Source organism: Protomyctophum bolini, assembly GCF_963924005.1.
Source record: "Protomyctophum bolini genome assembly, contig: SCAFFOLD_168, whole genome shotgun sequence".
Lineage (NCBI taxonomy): Eukaryota > Metazoa > Chordata > Actinopteri > Myctophiformes > Myctophidae > Protomyctophum > Protomyctophum bolini.
This window is the reverse complement of record NW_027665698.1, coordinates 120005-131000: the sequence shown is the minus strand read 5'-3', so window position 1 is coordinate 131000 and position 10996 is coordinate 120005. Positions and strand designations below refer to the sequence as shown.

Sequence of the window (10996 nt, the reverse complement as noted above, 5' to 3'; positions counted from 1 at the left end):
AAGACTAAATGTGTGTTATTCAAAAGAGTAAGACTAAATCAAAATATGCTGAAAAAATTAACATTCATTTCATGTATGTTGAAAATTTATGTATCATGTATATTGGAAATGGTTGACAGGTCCTGAAACCAGCAAAGAGAGAGATTCTCTTGCTGGACTCACTCTCACCTGATGGATTTGGTGATAGCCGTTACCGTGACATCTTTAGGTTCCGTAACACAGTAACATTCAGTTCAGCCCTGTTCTGTGGCGTGTTCAGCCCTGGTCTAAGGGCCGATTCATACTCCTATTTTAGAGCCGAATAAAAGTCGGTTCGGCGCTGTAGAGCCTACAATTTGACGTCATTTGAGGTTCGGGGGGGCGGGTACCGTCCTAAAGTCGTCTCTTCGGTGCTACTGAAAATTTCTGGCGAGTCGAAATAATTTCGGCACTACAGCGCCGAAACAGCGGTAAAATAGGAGTATGAATCGGCCCTTAAGCCCTGTTCTGTGGCGTGTTCAGCCCTGTTCTAAAGCCCTGTTCTGTGGCTTGTTCAATATGGGAATTCAAAATGATTCATAGAATTCTAATGCTGCAAAACAGGTCATTGGTCCGGTTTGTCAAATGACAAATTTACAAAACAGTTCATCCACAACTAAGACTGCAGCAGAATACTATGAATTGTACAAGAGTGAAATCAAGCCTTGTTCAAAGGCTGTTTTAAATGTAAGCCTTGTTCTATGGCTAAAGTCATTTGATGTTTTCTTTAAGCCTTGTTCAAAGAGGGCGCCCGATGGCCAAGTGGTACAGGCGCATGCTTTGGCCTGACAGCGTGTCGCGTGTTCGAGTCCTAAGTGGTACAGGCGCATGCTTTGGCCTGACAGCGTGTCGCGTGTTCAAGTCCTGTTCATGAAGACCTTTGCTGCATGTCTCTCTCTTTCTCCCTCTGTCCATTACTGTCCATCTTCACTTGATACTATCAAAGGCAGGAAGGCCAAAACAAGCCTTGTTCAAAGGCTGTTTTAAACATAAGCCTTGTTCTGTGTCTATAAAATAATTTGTTTGTGTTCTTTAAGCCTTGTTCAAAGGCTGTTTTAAACATAAGCCTTGTTCTGTGTCTATAAAATAATTTGTTTGTGTTCTCTAAGCCTTGTTCAAAGGCTGTTTTAAACGTAAGCGTTGTTCTGTGGCCATAAAATAATTTCCATTTGTTTTCTTTGAGCCTTGTTCAATGGCTGTAACTAGGGATGCACCGATATTGAAATTCTTGGCCGATACCGATGTTAAAATAACAACTTTGCCGATACTGATTTCCCCCCTTTTGTGACAGGGAAACGAATACAAAAAATAACTGTTGAGAATCTACAACTGTAGGCTGCAGATAACCAACATAGCCAACACAAAATGTATGCTTATCAACAACAGATTAATATTGGCTACTGCCATCAGTTAATGTCAGGTTATTTGCAGATACAGATATTGACTGATAACGGCACATATCGGCCAATACCTGTTCGATACATCAGTGCATCCCTAGTTCTAACTACTATTTTGAATGTAAGGGAACCAAATATTATGAAATCTCTTGTGCAGTAGTAGTACTGTAGTCTTGCAAATTATATTGCCAGAGTGATAAATGACATATCAATCAGATAGATATAGATAGTGGATTTCATTTGGTTTCCTTACACCTTTTTTTTTCAGAAACCACTGCAGTGGGTAATTTGTATTTTCTGATTTATTTTTAACAGTGACCTAGCTCAAAGAATTGCTCCAGGCAAATGGACGACCAAGTTTGGGACAGACATTCAGGTACATTTCTCTTGCATCTCGCATGCACGTCTTTCTTGTCCACTTTAAATTGTCTATCTGTTTTTTAGACAGAAATGTAAAAACGGCAACGGGGTACAGTCAAACACTCCAAAAGGGATAGCACCAAAAAAGTCCTTGCTGTCTTGTCTTACATTTAGGCCCTATGCAATGAATGTCTTGCATAGACATGACAAAATTCACAGGTAAATAAATAAAAGAATAGGGGCACGGTGGCACAGTCGGTAGTCACCTTGCAGCTAGAAGGTCCTGGGTTTGATTCCCGCTGGGGATGCTGTGGGCGTGTTCCCTCCGCGTCATCAGTGCCCCATACCCGAGGTGTGGAGTTTGCATGTTCTCCCCGTGTCCCCTAGGGTAGGTACCCTCACAAAAACATGCAGTAATCCTGGTCTCTAAACTGCCTCCCCCTGGCCAGCCTGATGGAGGGGAAAGGAACTGGTCGGAATAACGTGTTCTTTCCACGCGCTACGTCCGGCCAAGGAAATTCCCCCTTGTCAGGTGAAAAGAAGCAGCTTGGAGTGGACTCCTCATGCATAGGAGGCTTGAGGTCAGTCCGCTGCCCCCCCCCCCCCAGGTAGGCAGAGGAAGTGTAGCGCCCAGGATTACATTAGATAATTGGCCCTGGGTGAAAAAACTGGGTTGCAAAATCGTGGGAGACAAATTATAGAAATCTTTTTTTAAAGAAATAACATTTCAATATCACAGTAAAAAGAACTAATGCTGCATTGCTGTTCCCAATTATTTTACAGGGTTTCCCTCGCCAGACGAGTGGAAATAGTTGTGGCATCTTCATGCTGATGGTAAATAACTTTCTTTTGTCTATTTTATAAAGTGTTATTATTTTATTTTAAACTCATAAGTTCACTGATCTTTGCCATTCACAGTATGCACTCAGCCTGAGCACAGGCGTCCCATTTTGGCATTCTGAGGTCAGTATCTTTCAAAAAAAAATCCACCGTCACAGTAGTGTTTCTTTTCTAAATTTCAGTAATTAAAATATTCATAAGAAAGTAAGAAGAATATAGAAGTGTATTAAACTCTAGTGTTAACCACACACCACTATATTGTGTTTGTCTATTTAACATGTATTTATAACTCTTCTTTCTGCATTGCAGACACTGACATGCATATAATACTGACATTTTTAAATATAGACAAATGGTAAACTACTTGTAACCAAGTGTACCAAAGGATTTACTTTTGTATGACTACGCCACCTTGAGATAGCTCAAAGACTTAACTAGACCAGTAAACTGGGTTCCCCACAAAATGCAAGTTTGTTTATAAGGACTTGAGACGGTGTTCCACAAACAGGACATTTATTAAACATTTAAAGATAAGAGTACAAAACATTTATCATAATATATCATGCGATCAATATCGTTAAAACCCAGGTAGACTATTAAAACCAAACAAGTTAACACATGAAAACAGCTCAAAGAAACAGAAAAACAGGAATGGCTCAAAATACTAAAAGCAATAAAAGGCTCAATTCCAGCCGGCTACATTCACCCCCATTTTTTTTTTTTATTGTCGTCCCGACAATAACCTAGCCTACCACCAACGCCTAAATCGTGCTGATGTGGAGCTGCTGACACTTGACACCCCTCCCCTTATCTTCACTGGTAGATGATGGGGATTTGAATGTCTGCCAGCTGTCTCACGGGCAGACCTTCTTACCACTTCACAGGGAGGGGCTGGTGGAGGGCTCATCGCCCCTGATGGGTCAGAGGGTGTGTAAATGACTGAGGCTACCAGGGCATCTGGATGGGACCTTGTGGCGGCAGTAGGGTGACTAGGGTCCACCAAGATGTAGAACTCACCGCTCTCTTCCTCCACATCTGTATCTCCCGGACTGTTAGACCCTTTTGGTGGTGAAACTGCATTGCCACATGGTACTGGCTTTGGCATGGGGCGTCGTACATGGCATAGATGAGACGAGTCTTCCTGTGCCACAGCCTTGTACATACCGCCTCCTAACCTAGGGGTCCGGGTGACCTGATGGAGTGTAGGTGTCCTTTCCGATGGCTGAGTGTCTCTCAAGAAGGTACATCGTTGGCACAGCTGGCACCAGCGCTGGATCGTCTGCCCCATACCTGGCCAGTAACAGCTCTGCCGTATCAGCTCAGTTGTTCGCTCGGCACCCTTGCGTCCATGGTTGTGTAACCGGTTGAAGACGACCTCCCTCAGACACTCTGGCAGTAGCAGTTGATAGACTTTACCGCCTCCATCTGACCGTCTATACACCCTGTGCAGAATCCCGTCCTGCAGGGTGAGACGATGCCACTGTTTCAGTAGCCCCAGGGTTTCGGAAGGGAGGCCCTGCTTCTCCATGCGCCCTGGCATCCGTTGTTCTTTCCAAAATGGGATTAAGGCCCCTATAGAGAGATCAGTAGCCTGTAGTGCAGCCAGTTCAGAATTTGAACATTCTGGAATGGCGGAAGTGGCTGCCAACTGCCTCACATGTGCAGTTCGCTGGACAGCACCCGGTAGCGGGGTTCTGGTACAGGCCTGCAAAAGTTTGTTAATCTGTTCTTGCTGCTGCTGCAACAATTGTTTAAGTTCCACAAGCTCTGCAGTGGCTGGGCTACTAAGTGGCACATTAGCCACACGCTGGGTGCCACATAAAGCAGGGACAGGGTAACTCTTACCCCTATGTTCATCTGTCCACCCCTCCCGCTCCCAACGGATAGCCTCAGCCCTGACCTGTAGGAGAGAGTAGTTAGGATGTTCCCGTATCACTCGCTTCAGTTCCCTGTGTAAGTGAGAGTCACGGACACTCTCCACAAACTGGTCACGCAGCAGGGTGGCGTAAGTAGGCATCTCTGGGGCAGAACGTTCAACTCTCTCCATTAAAGCACACAGGGCATGGGAAAACTGCTGTAATGTTCCCTCCAGCTGCCTCCTGGAAAGGAAACTATGTTGAAGAGAGACATACGTTTTATCACAGCCATACAAATCCTGGAGAATTGCAATTATACGTTCTGGGTCTTCTCGGTCTGCCCTGGGCCTATACCGGATCTCATCTTGTGCCTGTCCAGCCAAATGATCATATACGACATATGCCTGATCAATGGGCCCAAGATGCCTAGCCCTAATCGTAGCCCTTATCTCCTCCACCCAATCCTCTACTGGGATCCCAGAGGTCCCTCTAAAGACAGGACACTTCCTCTCTCTAGGTACATACAAGTGATATTCAGGAGGTAATGAGTCCATATTGTTGCCGTTACATGTTGGACAAAGTGCTGGCTGGGAAGGGCGAGCCTCTGCCCGTTCGCTCTGTAGTTGCTCCTTTTCGACCAGTAGCTGCTGCGCCAAGTCCTGGAGCTCACTAGCCATTGCAAAAGACAGTCAATACAGGCAGGTTATTCCTCAGCACTTCTGTTTGTAGCACTGGAGGGGATGGGAGTAGTTAACTGGTCCCACGGGGCACCAACTGCTGCTTTGTTAATACATAAAATAAAAAAAATATTTGAGCCATTTCCAACAAAAAGAAAAAAAAATGAACAAATGTCTCAAGTGCCTTATTCCGTCCTGCCGACTACGACAGATTGTAACCAAGTGTACCAAAGGAATTACTTTTGTATGACTACGCCACCTTGAGATAGCTCAAATACTTAACTAGACCAGTAAACTGGGTTCCCCACAAAATGCAAGTTTGTTTATAAGGACTTGAGACGGTGTTCCACAAACAGGAAATGTATTAAACATTTAAAGATAAGAGTACAAAACATTTATCATAATATATCATGCGATCAATATCGTTAAAACCCAGGTAGACTATTAAAACCAAACAAGTTAACACATGAAAACAGCTCAAAGAAACAGAAAAACAGGAATGGCTCAAAATACTAAAAGCAATAAAATCAACGTATTAACTCAAACTAAACAAAGCAGCAGTGGCATCTTCAGTTGTCTGTACATAACACTCCCTCTCGCCACAGCAATGGTTTGGTACTGATCAACTCTGGCAACAGCATTAAACCAGCAAACCAAGTGTATGACTCAGGTCTCAGGACCCACAGCCATGTAACCACCAAGCAGACTATTGTTTGGTAGACTACAAGGCCTTTAAATAGTAACACTGATTGAAAACCAGGAAGTGGCAGGGCAGCCAGTCTACGGTTCAATTCCAGCCGGCTACATACTGATTTGTGACTTAAAATGAACTCAACTTAAATCTTCCATTTCATTTAGGGGACATTCCACATGTCCGGAAATGGTGGTGCATTCGATTGATGGAACGGTTCCAGATTGATGGGTAAGACAAATGTAAATGTACCGTACTTCCTAAACACCATTTGTTAGGGCTTTAGTTTACTTTTAATTGTGATACCAATATCTCATTCAAAAGCCATGGACAGCGCTTCGCTCACTGGACCGATGAGGCCACAACCTTGCTGCAGGGGTTGCTGCAGCCAATATACAGGCTCCCAAGGGCTGAAAAGAGGGTGAGCAGAAATGCAACACACACTGACATTCCAAAAAAGTATTTAAATGTAATTTATTGGTTTGCAAGATAGTCTACGGGTTTAATGTGTGTGTGTGTGTGTGTGTGTGTGTGTGTGTGTGTGTGTGTGTGTGTGTGTGTGTGTGTGTGTGTGTCACCAACGTTCCTGTGATCCCTGCCAACTCACCCTGTCCACTCGACCACTCTCAGGCCAAGGTTGTTAGCAAAAGATTAGCATTCTTCTGCTCTATTTTTGACTCCCTTCCTTCACCCTCCAGGCACACTTTGCTCGTCATATACACGTAAAAAAAGAAAAAAAAGAAAACTGGCAGTCTATGCTGAAGTTTTTATTCATCTTTAAATGCATACTTTGTTTACTGAAGCACAGTAGCTATGCTCCTTTTGTTTCTGTTTTTGTATTGATGTTTGATACTGTTGTCCTGCAGTGTTTGAAGCTGTCCCAGCAGAGCACACCAGGACAGAGTCCAGATGAAATGTTGAAGGTATTGTTTGTTTTTGTGGTTTTTTTTTTCAAACTGTAGGGTGTAACGATATAGTAACTGCATCGAAAAATCTATTAATTTCAAGAATCGAAATGTAGACCTCAACATTGACTTTGTATTGTGTTGTTTTGCAATGCCACTAAAAGGACACTGGGGAGGCACCATGGCGGACACTGGGGAGGCACTGGGCAGACACTGGGGTGGCACTTGGGGAGGCACTGGGGAGGTACTGGACATTTCACATCACACACACACACACACACCATGATTCACTAGCCCCCTGGCAGCTTGGGTACCCCCTGGCTATCCCACACCGGCGGCGTCCGACGCGCGCTGATGCCTCGCCTGACGCTCCGATAGAAACCAGTTCTATTTTCCAGGCGTTACCGCGCGGCAACTCCTGTGCCGTGTCGCTGCGCACCCGGTGTGTGTTGGGCTTCAATTGGCCTGAAATGCTGCAGACAGGTCTTGCATTTTGACTTTTCTTAAGAAATCTCAAACTGCATTGAGATTTTGTTAGACAACAGGAGAAGAACACTGCTACGCAAAGAAGTGCAGAGAGGATGTAGTGTGGGTTAGTGTTGCTGTTGTTGTATCGTATTGTTGTTAAAATGTATTGTTACACCCCTACTGCACATAGAATAGGAGGAAAAGCAAGACAGAGAACATACAACAGAATGTGTTATAGGTATGGGTGATTGACTGAACATTTCAATTCTCAATAGGAATCTCCTGTGATGAAGAGAATTGTAGAAGCCTGGACTTGGCTGGACTTGAACGGGCACCTGTTCCAGGGGCCGGTCTGTCGACCCTCTATAATGCACAAGTGGCGGGAGGACGCTCTGGTGGCCCTGACAGCCTACTACAGGTTTATTCATGATGGGGAATCGGATGATGGGGAATCGGAAGACGAAATCAGAGAACCGTTCGTATTTGGATTTCATAATCCTGCTGACATGGAAGTTTTTATGTCAGAGGTTTCCGACAACATGAATGTTCGTGTGTCTACTATGTTATTGAAATAAACTGAACTGAAAAGGGCTTTTGTGCACTGAATAACATGCCTTACTTTCTTTGGGATTGTTAATCGCATGCATCTCTATAACACAATCTAAGATCGTTATCCAAAATCCCAGACTGCTGCAAATGACTGTATGTAATGGTGCATTTTAATATACATTAAGATTTAAGGTGACCATATCTAGGTCCTGACCTGTTTGTCTGCTACCTCTGCAAAACTCTTAATGTGCCTTTAAAGGAGCTTTACTGTTGTAAGTCTGAGGTTATAAGGCCAGTCCACACCGATGCCACTTTGCAAGAAGTTGCATTGACTGGCCTTAAAACAGTTTTGTTGCAAGGAGTTGTGACTAGTTGGTGCTGTCTGGCCTTTATTAGAATAACACATAGTTTCTCATACAGTATACTGTTACGTGTACGTACAGTACTTCAGTTACATTTTGCCAAATAAAAACTTGTCATGTTTTGAGTTCAAAAGTTTGTGAAGTTGTTTTTTCATGGTTGCCTTTTATTAATACAGCTCTGCAATCACTCAAGGCTGCAGACAGCATTTTATATTGGTTAAAGATATCTTAATCTCATATTAACAATATACTGCCTTTTATAGTTCGGTTCAGTAAACCAAGCTCACACCAAGTGAATAGAGAGACCTCAATCCTATGGTTTCATCACACAACAGTTCTGGTACTGCTTCTTTAGCTTAAGTTTGTTTCTCGTTTTGCTAGTTTACTTTTGTTGGGGAAGGAGAACAGCTCTAGGATTATTATTTTTGGTCTAATTAAAAAGAAAAAGGTTTCTTTAACCCTCCTGATATATTTCTTTACCACAAGATTCTTTGGAGGGGTTGTGAATATGTATTTGAATTTCTGTTGAAAATAATTGCCTAATGTATTCTGTCGCACGCAAAAATAACAGACCTTCAAACTCACAATGCATATCAAATGGAGGTGTTGTGAGCTTGTAGGTTGGCTATTGTCGCCATGCGCCGCTGTGGTGTGACAAAGTATGAATGAGGCATAACACATCATAAATAAAAAAGGTTTTCACTATGTTGTGGCAACAATTGTTGGTTCCAAACACATGGAGTGGTGCAGGCTTTCTGCTTCTTTTATTTAATCGTTCATTTATTGAACGATTCATGATCCATGTTGGTACCTCCCAGGTGGGTGGATGCTGCTATGACATGTGTAATGATACTATGAACTATGATAAGTGTAATAGCACAGTGTAATAAGTGTAGTAGTGTAATAGCATAGTGTAATAAGTGTAGTAGTGTAATAGCATAGTGTAATAAGTGTAGTAGTGTAATAGCGTAGTGTAATAAGTGTAGTGTAATAGCATAGTGTAATAAGTGTAGTAGTGTAATAGCGTAGTGTAATATCATAGTGTAATAAGTGTAGTGGTGTAATAGCGTAGTGTAATAGCATAGTGTAATACGTGTAATAGTGTAGTGTAATAAGTGTAATGCGCCCGGGGCAGCTGACTTGGCCAATCACTGCTGACCCGCCAACTGGAGAGTGTAGTGGCACTTTCACTTTAAAAAATGTAAAGGTTGTCACTTGTGGGCCCACTTATCTTTTGTTGTCACTCATGAGGTCCTATTTGATACACTTCTCTTATGTTGTCACTCATGAGGTCCTATTTGGCAGACACACACATAGACAGACAGACAGACACCCAGGCAGGCAGGCAGGCAGGCAGACAGACAGACAGACAGACAGACAGACAGACAGACAGACAGACAGACACCCAGGCAGGCAGGCAGACAGACAGACAGACAGACAGACAGACAGACAGACAGACAGACAGACAGACAGACAGACAGGCAGGCAGGCAGGCAGGCAGACAGACAGACAGACAGACAGACACCCAGGCAGGCAGACAGGCTGGCAGGCAGACAAGACAGGCAGGCAGACAGACAGACAGACAGACAGACAGACAGACAGACAGACAGACAGACAGACAGACAGACAACCAGGCAGGCAGGCAGGCAGGCAGGCAGGCAGGCAGGCAGGCAGGCAGACAGACAGACAGACAGACACTCAGGCAGGCAGGCAGACAGACAGACAGACAGACAGGCAGGCAGGCAGGCAGGCAGACAGACAGACAGACAGACAGACAGACAGACAGACAGACAGACAGACAGACAGGCAGGCAGACAGGCAGGCAGACAGACAGACAGACACCCAGACAGACAGATCCATAATTCATCTCTAAATCTACAAATCACTCACAACATAAGCAATTCCAAGACACATTTGAACATAACCGATAATGAGGCATTTGGCCTGTGGACTACAGGTTGGTGGAGGGTGTGTAGATCCCAGGATCACATTAGATAATCGACACAGGGGTGAAAAATGGGTTACAAAATCGTGGGATAAAAATTCATGGGGAAAAAAGAAATGCAGCATAAGTAAGCAACAGAGTCCAAAACAGTGACTTCTTCAAGACATCTATCTAAATCAATGACATACAATACAATGTGAAAGGAGGGACATCCGCACACTGCCACTTGCTGGTTCAGAGCATTTTATTGAGCAACGTTTCGGACCTTGCGACCTTCCTCAGGCTTGAATACAATACAATGTAAAATGATCAGCTGCCATGCACAGCAGCAGGCTGTCTGACCTAAAATAAACATTATATATCACAGTTGTAATCTCAACACAGCGTCTTTACATTCTAATTTATTGAAATTGTGATTGACGTTTGATGTAAACTAACATGCATCAGGACTAAAGTGACACAGCAAGGTTGAGCATCGCAGAGAGTTGCACTCTGTATATCATACAGTATGATATAGTACTACCACCAGTGCTTTTTTTTGTTGCTTTGTGACACTTTTGCCTAAAGTTACTTGCATGTGAATAGGCCTACAGTCCAATCAGCAGTACAATCTACAATCTGCACAGTATGACATCTAATTATTAACCTTTTACCCTACATACATTGCCTATATGAAATCAGCAGATCTACAAGATCACAACATTGTGAGCTAGCAGATCTGCTGTAACAAATAGGTCTATCTGACCAGCTTGACCAGACTGACTGACTATCTATAGCTCAATTATGTTTAGAAAGCCACAGTTTCTGGCAGTGTCCAGTAATAACCAATTTATGGGAAAATATATTCAATAGGTTCTCAAGACCAGTGATTCCCAAACTTATCATTCATGCGGACCCCCATTTTTAAAATATATTGCAGGGACCCCCA

General features: G+C 43.5%; 1 long non-coding RNA gene across 1 annotated transcript; it reads left to right on the top strand.

Annotated features, from left to right (window-relative positions):
* Positions 1-1707: 1707 nt before the first annotated feature.
* LOC308312184 lies at positions 1708-7557 on the top strand. Its single transcript, XR_013963742.1, has 7 exons — positions 1708-1791; positions 2559-2609; positions 2694-2738; positions 6007-6070; positions 6164-6260; positions 6706-6762; positions 7488-7557. It is a non-coding gene; the product is annotated as an uncharacterized lncRNA (long non-coding RNA).
* Positions 7558-10996: the final 3439 nt, after the last annotated feature.